General features: G+C 38.3%; 1 protein-coding gene across 4 annotated transcripts in view; it reads right to left on the reverse strand.

The window, feature by feature from the left end:
• The window catches only part of RALY (RALY heterogeneous nuclear ribonucleoprotein), a 2,391,440-nt gene that overhangs the window by 626,981 nt on the left and 1,745,461 nt on the right, over positions 1 to 18,998 (reverse strand). For 3 of the 4 annotated variants that reach the window (XM_044090253.1, XM_044090255.1, XM_044090252.1), the window contains one exon: positions 553 to 649. The exons of the other annotated variant lie outside the window; for it this stretch is intronic. The gene's annotated coding sequence lies outside the window, so the exon portion shown is untranslated. The remainder of the gene's footprint in view (positions 1 to 552; positions 650 to 18,998) is intronic. 4 annotated transcript variants of the gene reach the window in all.

Here is an 18,998-nt window from a genome sequence, read left to right on the forward strand (position 1 = left end):
AAGTAAAATCCACAAGGAAAAAACTATGAAAAATCAACACTAGTAAACTTAAATTAACAATGGCCTTGTGCTTTTCAGCAGTGAATTCCAATATGGAGAAGGATTTATAAACCTTTTTCTTCCCCCTATACACATGCGCACACACAAATACACAGATAGACAGACAGACAGACAGACAGACACACACACACACACACACGCATGCACACACACACACACACACACACACACACACACACACACACACACACACACACACACACACACACACACACAAAATATGTTTTTAAATAAAAAGCATGACATTTTTAGGGGCCTAGAGTTTAATAAAACATGTCTTTGATATAAATTTACAGTTGCCAGTATGAAAAATATAAAGCTCTTATAAACAGCTCACAGAGAATTAATTGTTTCATGAGTATTATTAGAAACAGCAGGGATGAATTCCATAGTACAAGTAAAAACAGCAGGTACTCTGTCAGGTCAAATACAACATTAGTTTTTGCAGGCCCAGCTGCACTCCAACTCTCTGTCATCTTGTATAATTCTTACCTTAGTGAGAAACAAGTCGTTGACTTATCTTTTTCTGTTTGCACCTCAGTGGATATTAGAGTACCATCCAACAGTCCTAACAATATTTTACCGTATCCTAAAATGCAAAAACAAACATAAGGTATATATAGTTTCTCTGTGTGCAGTTGTATATCTGAATCTTTAAAAATCTTGATTTACTTTTATAGTAATTAATACAAACAAACACACACACACACACACACACACACACACACACACATCTGCACTCGCAATAAGTGTATAATAAGCATATGACAACACATTTCCTAAGGTTAATACCTAACATTTTTACATGGAATACAGCTGTCTGGTTAGCAGATAAGTCTGTACATACTTCATTTTATCTGGAAGTAGGCATGTTAGGGAGGAAAGAACAGCATACTAAACAGAAAAAAAAATGTTGCTGAAGGGACTCCTTTATACTTTCACTTTATAGTCCATTCTAACCTGTGCCCCCAAAAATAGCATTCTGTTTGCCCCCAAAAATGACATTCTGTTTCCAATGAGTCAAACCATTTAATGATGAGAAATCCACACATTTGAAGAACTCAATAACATTTATGAAGAATAAGCTACCCTTTGTCAATCTGTATTAAAAATATTTCGTTTTTACAACGTTCCTAATTTTTGTTCCGGGAAAATCTTTCCATGATTGTGCCAGTGATTCAGTAATACAAGAATGGTTGAGTAAAGCTATTTTGTCAATTCAGATATATTCAGGTAATGCACCAGCTAATAGGAGGCTGTCTGTTCCTTTCACACTTCGGCTGACTGTATTCTGACACTGAAGTTCAGGAATGTTGGATACTACACTCCTAAATGTATCATCCTTCTGATGGTATGTTAAACTGAGGTCCGTCTGTTTGAGATGATCAAATTTTGATGGATGTAAAACATCCAGTGTGGCACATACTGAAAAAAAGACTAGGTGATGTTAGCTGATGCCCTGGCCAGATTTCATCTAGTTGTTTAATTACCACCTCCAGTGTCCCCCTGAAAAGCAGTCACTAGCTTATTGGGATCAACCTGCTCAACAAAGGATAAATAAATGTACTAAATATCACTTAGTTACCTACCTGAATCCAGGAAAATTCCCATTGTTTCTTGCTTATCTGATAATATTACAGGAGTTTGAGATAGTTTTGCTTGGTAGTTACAAGAATCACTGCAACTCTTGGCAAAATGTTACAAGAATCACTGCAACTCTTGGCAAAATGCAATGGCCAAGATAGTCTCCCATTTTACAGGTTCAGAGGTTAATTTCATAAGCTTACAAAGTAATATCTTTCATTTGATTGCTACAACCCCATGGTAATAACTTATTATGTTTTTCATGTATGTATCAAGATTGGTTTTGAATGAAGGTAATGACTTTCTTGATCTGAATGCAAGGGAAAGCTTATTTTATAATCTTGGAAGACATTGCATAATGTATTAGCAATCTTTCTTTCTTTCTATTATTTATATTTATTTTAGTAGTAGGCTTCTTAATGTTGGTTTTAAATATCTGAGTGGATCATTCAGACATATTATCTCACAGGAACCAGAGGAGACCTTGCCTAAGGACCACTCAGAGGTGACCTCTGAGTATCACAAAAGAAGTGGAATAAAACAAGAATTTCCGAAGCCTTTCTGAATTGTTTACATTTTCCAACCCTATGACTTTTATAGTAAGAAATCATTACAGTTTTGCAAGCGATTCTATGTGACTTGAGTGAAAACCATTGGAATGCAGTGCTGTCTGTGTTCACTAATGGGTCAGATTAGACTATCTTACTGTGTACTTAGATTAATATCTTTATAAATACATACTAAGAAACTGCTACTGGCTGTTATTTGGAGGAGAGGCCAATGACTAAACCTGATAAAAACAGTTTTATACTGAGTTTTTGTTTCAGATTTAGTAAAAGCCTGTGACATTTTACATCCATGCAGCATTTTATAACCTATTACCTTTGCCTGAGTGACATGTGGATCACATGGATTATGACATCATTGTTGTGCAGCATGTTACTACTGAGTAATGACTCATGCTTTAGGTTTCCTGTCTCTGGTCACTATATGTGCAGTCTCTGTACATAATATGTATATAAAGTGATGTGGCCATGCATGCAAATTAGTCATGTCAGCACACACGACTGTATCAGTGGTATGCAACATTTGGAATTACATGTATCTGTTGTGCCCTGAGGAGGTTATGTGCAACTTATTATTTTTTTTTCATATGTTTCCCCTCTTATTTATTGGGCATCAACCCTCCCTTCCTGGGGAATTGTCATACAGGTCGTCATCAAAGTTTTGTGGTTGGATCCCTCATCTCACATCTCATCCACCACTGGCTGGTGTGAGCAGTGACATCACCACTGGGAATCCTTCTCTGGTGTGTGCTTATACAACCACACACACACACACACACACACACACACACACACACACACACACACACACACACACACACACACACAGACACCACATGTGCACACACATGCACACACACAAACACATACACACGTGCCTATGAGGGCTACCATCAATGGGTTGGAATAGTAAACTCATGTCCCAGGTCCTACAGCCACTGTTGGCTGTGCATGCCTCTATTTCATGGCAGCAGTTTTGCTGACCAGGATCACCATTTCATTTCCACAGGATGAATGAACTAGCATAAGCCATTCATTGACACTCACAAAATATACCGGAGACTGCAAAAACATAGTCACTGGCAAACCACAGCACCAAATATTAACTAAAAAAGTGCCAGACTAATGATGCCAGAGAAATATAAAATGTATTTGATTCAAACAATCTGGAGCTTGGTATTGTGCAGCAAGGCTTAAGAATTTAAAAAATGCTCACCTACAGCAGCACATATCTAGTCCTCCTTAAAAAATGGCAACAATTAAATTTAAAATTGAGCTCCAATTACATGCATCTTATGAACCAATTTTTTGTTGACATAGAAAGAGATCTACAAATTGAGATAGTTGCCTTGGAGATCACAATCTCTAATATGTCCTGCTTTCAAGATTATGTTGAGCTGTATAATGCAATGTTGGAATGACTAAGTGTCTATGAACGGGGCTTAGAACAGACTAAGAGACATAAATTGAACTATGGCATTAATGACTTTAAGCATGGCAACATTTTTTTCATGTCTCAGAAATCTCATATTATTAAAACCTCCACTATTAAGGGGGTCAGTGTATGAACTAGATGCCTTTAATATGCTAGAATATACGAAAGGAAGTTCTGCTGAACAGCCACAACAAAACTTTTAATTTCCTTCTCATTCACAAGGTGTTACCATTTCTACCAATCAGAGAGCTTCAGATTTTGACATCAGAGAAGCAGTGTTGTGCTAGTTACTTATAAAAGTAATAAGTTAGAGTTACTAGTTACTTTTAAGTGAAAGTAATATATTACTATTACTTATTACTTTTCTAAAAAAGTAATACATTACTATTACTAGTTACTAACTAAAGTAACTAGTTACTTTTGAGTTACTTTTACACAAGTATAGTTTATCAATTGTCATATTCTGATTTATTCACACATTACTTGTGTTTAAGGAATACATGCTTACTGCACATGAATATGAGTGTATTATTAAAGCTGTAGACACCGTATTACAATAAAGATAAATAGCATTTTACAGTTTACAAAGTCCCGCAGACCAGTCTTTATAGTCAGTCACAGTTTAATACTTAAACCAAAGTACACACAGCCAGCAACACAAGACCCATAAACGAGTTACAACCCATCAAATTTTCAACAACATACATTAGGCTAAAGTGCTAATCTGATAATAGTGATGCAGAGGACACAGAAATACTTACAGAATATGTCATAAATGTCTAACAAAATTACTATCATAACAAAGTCAACCAAAATATCACTATATGTAACTATTCACATCACAATGACTAAACAATCACTACACATTTTTATTGGCTCGAAGAAGGAGCAACTTTTCAAAGTGTTCGTCGGTGAGTCTATTTCTTCTTGCAGTTGGCACTTGTCCACCAAGACTGAACAGACATTCAACAGGTGCACTTGACTATAGGGTAACTGTTGAGAGAAGATATTTCTCTGGAAGGGTCAGCCAGATACATTTCCATCTGAGAAAATATGCTGACACTCGCTGCTGTCGATTCTTTGAAGTTGAAGAAGCTGTCTTCAGCGGTTAGTGCAGAAGCTTCAGTTGACCCATGCTCAGGTTCACCCAGTTTCGGCATGGCATCAAGGAGCAGAGCCTTGCCTTTGAGTTTCTACTCTTCACTGTCCATCTATTGCAAACAGAACTGCGGATGCACTATGCTAGCCAGAATGAGCTCTTTGCGCTCCAGAAGGTGATTGAACTGAGCCTCAATGCCTTTAAGAAGAGCATCGACTAGTGGCACAATGAGCTTCACAGACTGCCTGACTTCGGACAACTTGTTTTTCAAGCACATAATGGTGGGGATCAGTATTCCCATGAAGCATTTCAGCTCTGACTGCAGGATGTCCAGAGCAATTGCTAGGGGCTGCATTGCTTGCACAAACTCAGCAACAAAGGTCATTTCAGCAGGCCTGAAGATGGCAATTCCAATCTCTTCACATATCTCATTCAGCAAACCTTCACCCTGAGTTGAAATGCGGTGAATTCTCTCCATCGCATAGAAAGTGAAATTCCATCGCGTCACACTGGGAACAATCAATGCCAGATCACACTTATTGCGAACCACCTCAGCAGCTTGGGTGCTGCGACTAGCCTTGTTCCAAGCAGCATAGCATTTGGCCATGGTGCTTCGGATGATCTTTTTATACTGTGCATCATCACAAGCAGATTCCACATCATGCACAGCAACTAGATTCAATGTATGTGCTGCACATCTCAGATGGGAAAGCAGTGAATAGGTGCTCTCACTTTGCCCTGACTGACTCAGCACAGCTGTCACACTGCTGTAAATCACTTCACCATCACCATTGTCATCCTCATCTTGGAACAGAATGCTTGTAGTCTGAGATCTCTCACATTCTGCAAAGACATTGAAAGCCTTTACAAAATTGCTGCCATTGTCAATAATTGTCGCACACATCTTTTGATCTATTTTGTACTTGATGTGAATGCTCTCAAGAGTTGATGCTATGAGATCGTATGTATGCCTCCCCTGTATTCTGCAGCATAACAAAGCAGCTGACTTTCGTTGAAGTGTGTCACAGTTGATCCAGTGTGCGGTGACACCAAAGAAACTACGATTCCGATGGGTCCAAATGTCAGCTGTAGTGCAAACAGTTGAAACACTTGCTAAAGTTTCCATCAGATTCTCCTTCATATCACTGAACTGTTTCTCCACCTGTTCGACAAGAGTTTTCCTGCTCATGACCACCTTTCCTGGCTGCAGGCCAGTTACAAGGTTGATGAAGGATGGCTGCTCGCCAACACTGAAACACTGCATGTCATTCACCACAAAGTCAATGATCAAACTATCCTCCTTGGACTGTGTGACATGACTAGAACCAATGAATGCAATAGACGGCTGTGTTAATGATTTCTTGTCCAACTTGTCAGGCCCGGAATCAGCTGCTTTCCTTTTCAAACTACTTAGCTTTCCAAGTGCGATAGGATGTGATGTCTGAAGATGCTTTTTTAAATTCAACATACTGTATGCTGAAGTTCTGTAGGTCTTCTTTGTTGGTGGACATAGCTTACATTTCACATCGATGTTTTTTCCATCGTTTGTAATTAGGTCAAAGAATTCTGTTTAAATGGATCGTTCAAATGAATTTCGACTTTCCATCTCTGAGTGAAAGTACTAAGCAGAAAAATAAACGGATGTGTGTGGAATATCTACTTATTGCAAATGTTTTATTTTATAACCTCTGTCAAAATGTGGCTCTGATCAGCTGAAGCTTAAAATAAAGGGACTGCCAAAAATACAAAAAAAAAAAAAGAAAAAGTTAACTGTATAGTACTTTTTTTTTTTATATAAACTTGAACCTACAGTGAATGAACTTTCTAAGTTTTCTTTAATAGCTGAATAAAACACTGATTTTGTAACTGAAACACCTAAATAGTCCATAGAGCAGCATAAACAACTGAAATGCTGCAAGAGGAAGCTGTTCTGTTAGTCCTTTGCACTGGCCATGGATATGGTTTCTCCTGCAAAAACTTTTTCTACAAAAAAGTCCCTCTTCGGGCATTTGAAAAGGTGGCAAACCCATTACTTACTTACTTACTTACTCTGCCTGTAGCCTCAGTTACAAAAATATGTCTACATCTAACCAAATATCCAAATTCTTTTGCCCTAAGGAATGCATGATGTTTAATTAACACAATATACATTACAACAACTATATTACCAGTAAAGCAGATCAAAGATGGCCATATATAGTAAAAGTCACCTTTATTGTACCACTTCAAATCACCAGTGGCCACTTACTTCAAGACATGCAGTGCAGGAATTCAACTGCCTGTCACCAGGGGGGAGTAAAAAGGCAACTCAAGCATTCTTTAAATGATTTTTCTGCTGGACTTTGTTGTTTTAAATAACTAAGTATATTCCACACACAACAGAGTTAGTGACACCCACTGTGGTCTTTAAGTTTGCCGCCCCTCCCCTTCACAAAATAAAATATACCTTTTGTGGGGATTTTTCCAATCATAGTACCTGGCTGTCAGTCCAAAGACAAGTGCTCCAGATTATGCAGAATGCTCTGCATTCAACCATAAATGAACCCACTGTTCTGCTTTGAACAGCTTTGGCTCTGCTACACAACTTTCGATTGGTTCATATACCACAATTACTGCCAATTGGCATCAGAGTCCCCCTAGGGCAGCCGTTCCTGCGGCAACCCCCTATCCCCCACAAAGCAGCCCCATACCCAGCAATTCCAGTGTTCCATTATTCAGACCTGTCAGTGTGCATACTGCTTTCTTTCTTACTTCTACAATGATAACAGATATTGAAATAAAAGAGCATAAATACTGATAACCATTTGCTAAAGAAACAACAGTCTCACAGTGAAAATAGACTTAGCATGACCATGTAAACATATTTGTCCTTGAAACTCACATTCATTGAAACAGCACTAAAACTCACATTCAAAGAAAATGCATCTGGCCAGTGGAGGATATCCACACAACATGCCACTCTACTACAATATGGAGAGGATTCCACTCTCACTTGCACATCTGAAACATGGTACACCTCCAAAAAGTTATTCAGGAAGCTTTAACAGCCACCAAAACATGGTTTTGCAACTCATAACTTAAGCTCAACCCAAAAAAAGACCAAACTACTACTTTTTTCCACAAATCCCTCTGTCATGAAAAAACAAAATTTAAATGTCCTCTCTTTTGATAATACAACTATTGAAGTCACTTCTCATAGCAAATTATTAGGAGTGATTGTGGATGATAATCTTACATTCAACCTGTATATAGAAAATTGCATAAGAAAAACTCATCAAAAACTAGGAATGCTTTACAGAGTCAAAAATGTTCTCACCGACACAACTAAAACTACATGACACTACTAATCCCTTCCCACACTTCTTTATGGTGCTTTCATCTTCACTAACCTCCAGGTTTCACAAAAATTAAAACTTGAACAATGCACCAATAACGTTGCTAACTGAACTCTGCACTGCAAATGGTATACCACATGCTCAGAAGTATGCATTCACCTCCCATAGGCAGTAATTGCAGAGTTTACACAGCCTCAGTAGGGTGGAAGCAAACTAGGGCACACTCCCTGGCAGCAGTATGATACAGCACCAACAACCTCTATCTCCTCATCTGCCATGGGCATAGGTCAGACTGAGCCCATGGAAGGCTAACGGGGGTCCGTGAATGAGGAAAAAAACTGGTGACAGCTGATGGCCAGCTGTGGGAGGACAGCAAAAAAAAAGTAGCTGTAATGTATTCGTCTGGTTTATATTTATGTATTTTTATGCACGCAGCCTATGAAGTTTATTTTTATATAAATGTGAATGGCATTGAGTAATTGATTTGGCTATGATGTTTGAGTAGTTGAAATATTTGGTTGTGCACATCAAGTGCTGAGAAATGCTTGAAGAGGCTGATACGTTGGTAGTGAAATACAGACTGTAGCCAATAAAGTTATTTTTCATACTTCTTTTTCAGCATGCATTGTTTACAACACTCACACAGACACACATATACACATACAGAGTGGCAAAAAGTAAAGCAAACCTCAATGAATAGTGAGAGTTTCTAAAGGGTAAACTTAATATATGAACAAGCTCACTAAAAAACAAAACCAGCTACTTACAGCACTAAATCCACAAGCTAGAACACAGATCCTTTCATAATGGCACCATTTTATTTTACTAACTAGTAAAATTGATACAGGAAAACTGCTATAAGAAGTTCAAGGAAGCTGGCATTAACTGCTGCCGTAGTTTTCTGGTTCTCGTCTACTTGCTAAACTAAATTTGCATTTTAAATGTATCATATATGCAGCATCACCCATTTGGAACCTGTGTCTACTGATTTTGCCATGTTGATGACACTGTCTTCTTCATGTAGACCAGGTCTAAGCTATTGGTCTCAGTGTGTGTCACGAAACCCTGCTTTCTCTTTGCAGAGCTGTAGAGCTTCAGTTGCTCAGTACTACCTGTTCTAGCAACTATCTCAGGTGCCAGATTTGTTATTCAAAATTGGTTTATCTGAGAGTCCATAGGACTTGCAGCATCTACTCGCAGCTCAGACTGTGACTAGACTTGTGTCTACTAAGTACACTGAGCTGAGACTGTGTTAATATCTGCTTCTTTTAAACTAAACTGCCCTTCCAACACCAACAAGCATGCTGCTCAAAGTGGAAAAGGGGGAAACATTTTTTTAATTTCTATGTACATTGCTAAAAAAAGATCAAGAATACTAATGACTGGAGTAGCAAAACGATGAGGGCCAGATAAAAGGAGAATGGGGGGAGGGGAAGGTTACTGAAAAAGAAACTAGTACATCTCATATATTAAAAAAAAATGCCATCTGTACACAGGTGTAGAAGAAATAGTGTCTCTGTCCTAAGGCATCAGAGATGTAATGACAATGTCTCGTAGTTTTTCTTTTCATCATTTGAGCTAACTGTCTGGCTTAAAGTTAGTAATAAATCAATTTGAGGTATATGTTGAGGAACTGTAATTAGTGGACACACACCTAGCTTCTGACTTACAGCTCATGTTATTCACTATTTTAAATACTTATTGTGTATGCTGAATGCTGGCCATTCCGGAGCATAGTACATCTCTTGAGACTCAACTGGTATTGATTGCTTCAGTAATTTCAGAATTAGTTAGCGGTATATTACAAATTTACAGCTGTCAGTTTAGCATTGCAAATGAACCTTGAGGCAATGCACTTATAAAGTAAAAGGCAAGCCTCTGCAGATGGTAATACATAGAGACAGGACTGTTGCACGTCAGATGCTTTAACACAGTGGTAGTAAAGCCTACACAGAATGGCAGCAGGGAACTGAAGCTCTCTCTACTTTCTTTACATACACTGTATTTACCAAAATTTCTTATCTATGTACTTACGATTTGTAACAGGCTGCAATACAGCACCTTATTTATTTTTCCTGATGGATTTTCAGTTTTTGCTTATTTTTGTCTCGAAATAACCATAAATGGCAAAGCGGGAAAGGGAAAGCAAGCAACTGCACAACCGCGAACTATGTTAATCAACCACAAGGCACCAACACGGAAATCTCATTCTCTTCTTTTTTTAATAGTGGGTGGCGTGCATCCATGCGTATGATACACACATGGTCCTCCTTAAAGGAAAACACTCCACAGTGTTAACAAGGTTCTTTTTTTGTCTCACTCCACCAGCTACGTGGTTGAATTCAATCAAAAGTAATGCAAAAGTAATTGAGACTTGCGTTACTAGTTATTAAAAAAAGTAATACATTACAATTACTGCGTTACTGTATTGACAAGTAACGCAGAATATTACTACTTAAAAATGTAATATATTACAGTAACGCGTTACTCCCATCACTGCAGAGAAGTCAATGGGGCTCACCCTCCCAATTCAGAAGAGGACTTTCTGCAGCCACAGACTGTTATGAAATTACGGTTACCGGAGATGAAAGAAGTGAGACAAAGACAATCGTCTAGAAGAAGAATAAAAAGAAGAGGAAAGGAAGATCAAAGAAGGTACAATGGTCCTGAAACCCACAGCACAGCTGTTCAACCAATAGGAGTTGAAAAATGATTGAGCAGTAGTGAATTTATCCACAATGAACTTATCATAGACGGACTATACATTGTTATAGAAGGGACTACAATTTATGCCTACAGATAGTGACTTGATAGTGGATGAACTATGAACTGATTTAAAATTTTACTCATAATTTGTACCTGGAACCTATATTTAAGGACAGTGTGCATACTGATAATGTTTTCAAAAGGTCTAGTACATTTGCACTGGTAAGTGCCCCAGTCATTATAGCATTTCATAACATCTGTGAGACGCAATTGCGTGAATTATATGCAAAATGAAGTGTAAGTAAGAAATATAATTTAACTAAGGAGGAACATGATTCATTAGTAAAATTAAAGAATACCCCTGATATTGTAATTAAAACAAGTGGACTAAGGTGGGCCACTTGCAATTTTAAACAAAGTTACTTATTTATAGTCAAAGTCAAAGTCAAGTCAAGGTAAACTTTATTGTCGACCAGATATACACAGCAGTGAAAGCTGAATGACATTATGTTGCTTTGATCCCCTTGCAGGAGATAACAATGAACACATAGTATGAGTGACAGTAAGACTAATGAACATACACTAATTAAAATATTAACAACAATAAATTACCGCAACTGGACAGGAAGACATTAGACAATATTATATTAGTAGGTATTGCAAAGACTATGACTTCACATTGTAATTGCTTAGATATTGCACTTCATCAGCTGTTAACATGACATAGTCTGATTTTCATATTGCATATGTATAGAGTGCTGACTCATTCCTGACTATTGCACATTCAGGAAGTAGTAGCATAAGAAATCAGGCTACCTGCACCAGTTATTGAAGCAATTTGCCAGAGTGATTACAATAGATGATACTTCTCAGCAAGTGTCATATTGATCTGATTATTCACGGTCATGCCTGGCATTCAAATTCAGCAGCCTTATGGATAGAGGGGAGAAGGTCCTGTTCACTTTCGATGTTTTGCAGTGTAAGCAGCAATACTGCCTGCCTGAGGAAAGGCAGATGTACATGTCATGGGCAGGATGAGTGGGATCATTGATTGACTTCCTAGCCCTTCCCACACACCAAGTCTTGTGCAGATCATCCATGGATAGGAGCAAGGAACCAATGACTTTTTCCGCCATCCTCACTACCCTCAGGAGAGCCTTGCAGTCAGTTGCTTTGCAATTACCATGTCAAACTATGATGTTATTTGAGAGGATGCTCTCGATGAGTCCCCTGTAGAAGGCTTTGAGGATGGACTGAGACAGGTTTGCCTTTCTTAGTTTCCGTAGGAAGTGCAGAAGTTGTGCCTTCTTCACTGTGTGGCTAATATGAGTTGACCAGGATAGGTCATCTGATATGTGCACCCCCAGCAATTTGGTGTTTTTGACTCTTTCCACTGCCACCCCCTGAATTTCCAGAGGTTGATGGATCTTCTCCTGAAGTCCACTATTAATTCTTTGGTATTGCCATTCAACACCAGATTGTTGCTGTCACACCACCCTATCAGATGCTCCACTTCATTCACACAGGCTGTTTCCTCTCCATTTCTGACAAGACCTACAACAGTGGGATCATCTGTGAACTTGATGATTTTGTTGGATTCATGCGTGGCGATGCAGTCATGCGTCAACAAGGTGACCAGCAGAAGACTCAGGATGCTGCCCTGAGGGACACCCATGTTCAGTGTAATACTTATTGAAAAGTTATTTCCCACAAATACTTTCTGGGGTCTGTTGATGAGAAATTCCAGTATCCAGTAACATAATGGGGTGTTGATGTCCAGCTGGGTCAGCTTCGATATCAGATTCTGGGGGATGAACTAAAATCGATGAACAGCATTCTGACATAGCAATTCTTGTTCTCTAGATGTGCCAAGGATTCATGAAGTGCTACAGCTATTGCATCAGCCGTGCAGTGGTTAGATCTATTAGCAAACTGTAATGTATCCAGTGCTGCAGGTAGGCTTGAAGAGATATGGTTCTTGATCTGACATCAGATATGGTTCAGATATGGTTCGTGATCTCACATCTGAGAATGTGGTCGGTTTAGCTACTTGCTTGGCTTGCCCTGCTTTTTATGTGGGAAAATGCAGGAGAAAATTCAAAGAGAAAATTACAAAGTACCTTTCTGATATAATGGGGATTCTATATATGGGGATTCTAACTAATTATCTTGCTAAGCATTTCAAAGAGAAGGGTCCCCAACATAATTTCAGCTTTAGGGTTATAAAGAAACTTTTACCTAGCATTAGAGGAGGAGATATAAATAACAAACTTGAAATTGCTGAATACAATTGGATCATAAAGTTAAACATGGATAGAACCCCTGACTTAATTGTTTCTGTAAGCACTAGACTATTCTGTAAGCACTAAACCATTATACTGCACCTACACCCCACAACTGCTAACCCCTTTCTTCTCTCTGCCTCACTCATGTAGTCAGTGTCTCACATGTTCCTTTCCTCCTTTTACAGCTAGAATACCTAGGAAAGACACTGCCCTTGGCTACTCCTTAGTCCTGAAGATAGTAGCGCAGCTGTTCAACCCTCCAACCAAAACAAGACCTCCAATTGTCAAGTGTTTTAACAAAAAGTAGGTCTGCCTACTGTAGTAGAATTGTATTTCACCGCTGAAACTGTTAACTACTGGCTTGCACACCACATGGACCAGCCATCCCCCCTAAAAACCTAGCCCTGATATAACTATTTAGTCACCCTCCACTACGGAGTGTGTTTCCTCTCTTTAACCACAAGATGGCAGTATAGTCCATCTAACCCTCTCTCCTAGCTGCTCCCTAGAAAACGGAGAATCAGAACCTTAAACTAAAGGAGAATAAAAGTAAAACACTTCTTACTAACAATAGTTATAATTTTCTTAGACATAGTCGAGAAGAAGCTGTCAGAGCAGCTAACAAACCCTATTGAACTAAGGCATCCTACACTTAAATTAGTTGACCAACAGCATTTCCACCAAATTACATTAAGTAATAACAAATTTGCCTATGGAACTGATTATTTTTGCTAACGCGGGACTGGCTCGGTTCGTCCCTGCTCCGTTCACCTACCCTACCCCCATTCCCACCCACCCCCACATCAATTACATTTATAGGTACACACCACACCCCTAGCCACTTCCCCAACACAACTATCCTATCACATAGTACATATAATTATCACTCACACTACTATATCCCATCACATCCTTCTCTACACAACCCAACCCCTCACACTACTATAGCCCATCACATCCTTCTCTACACAACCCAAATTGATGCCACACCCTATAATTTAACTCCATCTTTACACCTCCATATTGTAGACCACACCCTATAGTTCAACTCAATCTCTACCATATCTCAGCCCTATCCTAGTCCATAACCCACCTCACAACTAAACAATATGGTCCATACTCCAACCAAACACCTTCTACTTACCCTGTTATACACAGTAGCCCTCTCCTCTCTCCTCCTCCTATCCATGTTCTCATCCTACCACACACATCTGTATATCAGCCCTCCACCACCATGGCAAACTGACTCAACTATCACCACCTCCATTACTATCTCCTCACCAATAACTCTAAGTGACCTCTACCCTTCTCCATCACCTTCCTATCTTTATGGAATTAACACCTACAAACTTCAAACCAACTCACACAATAAAATAACCAAAATAACTCACAAACTAAACAAACTCTTCATCCCTATACTGCAAAACTCTCATGCTGTGGTGATATTCACCCAAATCCAGGTCCCAACACCTGCAATAGTACCTACCCAACTAACCCCAATCCAATGTATATCCAGCCTAGCTCATCCCTACTCCTTCTAAACATTAATATAAGAAGCATTCTCAACAAAACACATGATCTACATGCCCTACTAGCCCTAAACAAACCTGACATCATAGTACTCACTGTAATTTGGCTTAAGCCAATCCACCACAGTAATGAAATAACAGCCCCTGGCTATAATATCATATGCAAAGATAGGCCAGGCAAAAAAGGAGGGGGTGTAGCCATCCTTTTCCAAAGTCACCTCTCAATAGAACAAATTGAATACAACATTCAAGAAATCCAAGACATAGGACTAATATTAGCAACACTAAAACTTAAACCCAATAAACAAATCATATTAGCAGGAGGCTATATACCACCAGGCAACAACACTAATGAACTCGAAAACCTACTAAATTGGATGAAAATCACTCATCCACAGGAAACCATTTTTTGCAGGTGACTTTAACATATACTGGTTTGACTGTAACAGTCACAATCTCACCACCCATATAAACCTCCATGGTTTTACCCAAATTATTAATACTCCTACAAGAATAGACAAAACCTCTAAACGACAATCGATCCTAGATTGGATACTAGTATCCGACCCCACTCAAGTCCATCTCTCAGGTTGTCTCCCTGACAGCCTTAGTGATCATCAGGCAAGATATCTAATTAGGAATTGACCCCAACTAACTAAACAACCAATTATCAGGGTCATAAGAAACAAAAAGTACGTCATAGCTGAAGACTTGATACATTCACTCAAATCCTGTATATGGACTCCACTAAAATACTTACCACTAGATGAAGCTGTAGAATACTTCAGCACAACCTTCCTGAACATCCTAACCTCCCATGCTCCACCTAGAACCACTAGAATTAAAACCAACCTCGCACCATGGCTATCTAAAGAAACCAGATCCCTAATGAAAGAAAGAGACAAAGCCTGGCTGCAATTCCATAAACACAAAACCCCAATTCTAAAACAAAAATATCATGAACTACGGAATCAAGCCAAAAACCACGTAAAAATTGACAAAACTAGTTACTATAAAACCCTACAGGAAAAACACTCTAACAACCCTCAAAAATTTTGGGCGTCAATTAACAACCTATTACACCCAGGAAAACCTACCACTCCTGCCCCTATACTACCAAACAATCTACATAACATCCCCACCCACTTTAACAAATACTTTACTGAAACCATCCAAGCCCTAGCTAATACCCAAACAACTAGCTCTCACATAACATCAATAACAGCCCCCACCCCGTCCAACTCAGATGATAATACACATAGTTTCTCCCTAGAACCAGTCAGTACTACAATTATTACCAAACTCCTCAAAAAACTGAAGTGAACAACCCCAGCAGTAGACAAACTACCAGCAGAATTCCTACAAATTACTGCAGAGGCCATAGCCTATCCTGTATCCATTCTCATTAACAGATCTATAACTGAATCCAAAGTACCCAAATCATGGAAAATATCACATATAATATCACTACATAAAGGGGAACAATCCCTTGAACTTACTAACTGCTGCCCTATTGCAATACTATCACCCCTATCAGAGATTTTAGAGAGAGTAGTCCATTCACAACTAATTAAATTTCTGCTTCACAACAATCTATTATCATAATCCCAACATGGATTCTGACCTTCGCACAGTACTGCCACAGCATTGCTATCCTTCTCAAACAATATTAATACCCACAGAAACAACAGCCTGTTCATATCCTCAATATTCCTAGACCTACCCAAAGCCTTTGATATGGTGAACCACAGTCTACTGCTAGAAATACTTGCCACTTTTAACATAAACTCTTCCACTTTATCCTGGTTCAGTAGCTATTTATCTAACCGACAACAAGCTGTTCTCTGGGAAAACCACCTGTCACCCCTACTCCCAATAACCATTGGTGTACCACAAGGATCCATCCTTGGCCCACTATTATTCTCAATATTTACTAATGCTAATGACATAGCATCATCCCTACCCTTCGCCTCAATAGTCCAATATGCAGATGATACCACTATAATAAGTGCAGCTCACACCCTTGATAAACTCCAAATTATAACCCAAAATAACTTTACCCTAACCGAAGAATGGTTCACCAACATCAAACTACTGCTTAACCCAAAGAAAACTCAACTTATTCTTTTTAGTCCAAGTAGATCCTCCCCATAAACAACAACTTTTCAATAATATCCAAAGACAATACTAATATTACTCCTATACCTCACACCAATCTCTTAGAAGTAGAAATTGATAATAAACTTAAATATGACATCCATATTTCTCAAACAATCAAGAAAGTCAATAAAAAGATCGGACTCCTTTATAGAAACCACAACTACATGACCAGACACACAAAAGCCACCATAGCTAGAACTCATCTGTTATCTATACATCTGTATGCCTCCCCAATCTTTACAAACCTTCACCAAGCAGAATTTTCAAAAATTGAATCATGCTACAACAAAATTGCCAAATTTGCTAATGAAGCCACACATAGGCCCCATCACTGCCAATCCTTCAGACAACTCAATTGACTTGAGTTACCTCAAATTCTTCTACTCAACCAACTCACCACTGTCCATAAGCTCTACTACCTTTCTTTGAAAACCCCAGCCTTGCAACAATTAATTCAACACTATACTCCCTCCAGAAACCTTAGATCGACACAACAAAACCACATAACTGTCACCAAGCACAAAAATGAAGCTGGCAAATCACTCTACGCCTGCTGCATTGCAAAAACCTGGAACCTCCTACCCAATCACCTAACCTCAACATCCTCACCTTACCTCTTCAAAAAAAACATCAAATCACATTTTATGCAAAACTGGCTATGTTCATGTCTTCCCCATGCTAGACCAAATTAATTCACTACTATTAATACTCACTCAAATAAACACCATTGTTCTCAACCACTAATAGTTTAGTGACACAAAGCTGTAAATCAAATTATTCTCTACTGTCTTACCCCTTTTGCACAAATTTTAGCAGATACTCTAATAAAAATCATATCAAACTATTGTTTTTATCTGCATTCAACCAACATACTGTACTCTGAGTCGAAATATCCTGTACCTTGCGAATATTACTGATGTAATGTAACTAGTTGTGTAACTGTCTGCATGAATACTGTCTTATATCATGCTAATGTTAACTAATGTTTTGTATAAATGGTAATGTTAACCAATGTAATGTAATGTAATATTTGTGGAGCTTTTCTCCCCGGGCCTCCGCTGAAAATGGACCTGTGTCCAGTCGGACTTTCCCGGTAAACAAATGTAAAATAAAATAAAATAAAATAAAATAAATAAAAAGCAAACAGATGAAAATTTAAAACTAATTTACAGTATGCACATATTATAGTATAATACTTGTTATTTACATTGCCACTTTTGGAAATAGGTTTTATTAAATAGAATTAGTTTGGTTGTGTTTTTTTGTATAGTATGTGTTATTTTAAGGGCATAATCAAATTTAATTAACAATGAAGTAATTTGTTGAGATGTATTTGTAAATTTGATTGGTTGTGTCACGTGTTCTGTGCAAAATGAATCAATTCAATTGTTTTTTTATACTACACTGTAGAAGGGATTCTCCCAAAAACTTTGTGGAGTTTAATCTTTTGAATTAAATACATTTTGCATTTCTCTGGCATCCTTAGCCTGGCATTGTTTTAGTTAGTATAAGCCATTCATTCTCATCCTCTCTTCTCAGGTCTACCAATGCCTGAGCTGCTAATCAAACTTGAATCATTCGGGTCATAGTCAAGACTTTAATCCTGTGTGCCACATTGCCATGCCTGTGTGTGGACTATTACCTTACTGTTTGTAAAATAAAGTTTAAACTACATTGAGAAACATATTTTTACAATATTTATAAGCATACAGGTCTGAGGTACAAAGGCAAAACAGCTGTTTGTGCTTAAGACTGAATGCTAACACAGTTCAAAAAAAGTATCATGATTTAATAAAATTTGTTACATGTTCAAGGAAAGTGTTTTGAAATATGTTATTTTCCAAATATTTGCAATATAGTGTGGAAAATTGCTGGACGTAAGTATGAAAAGGCCCTTTTGTACAAGTAACTAGATGGAAAAGACAGACCTATTTTTCTACATACTCCAGCTTGCTGTAAATGGCATGGATACTGTTTGCCTTGTCTCTAATACTATGTAATTTCAAATCCAAAGGTGTGCTGTGTCCAGCATGTCCTGGGTCAGTCCAAAGTCAACTTCTCAATGACCAGGCCTAATACATCTCTTACAAGAGGAACCCAAACTATGTCATCTTAGAGGAAGAGCAACTCTACTTTGATGTCTTCCAAGATTGCCAAGCTGGTTACTGTATCATGGAAAGTGATTCCAATAACCCGATGAACTTAATTTCCACAACCTGTGTGAGTATCATCAGTTTTC

Source organism: Protopterus annectens, chromosome 12.part0 (assembly GCF_019279795.1).
Source record: "Protopterus annectens isolate FY-2018-M chromosome 12.part0, PAN1.0, whole genome shotgun sequence".
Taxonomy (NCBI): Eukaryota; Metazoa; Chordata; order Ceratodontiformes; family Protopteridae; genus Protopterus; species Protopterus annectens.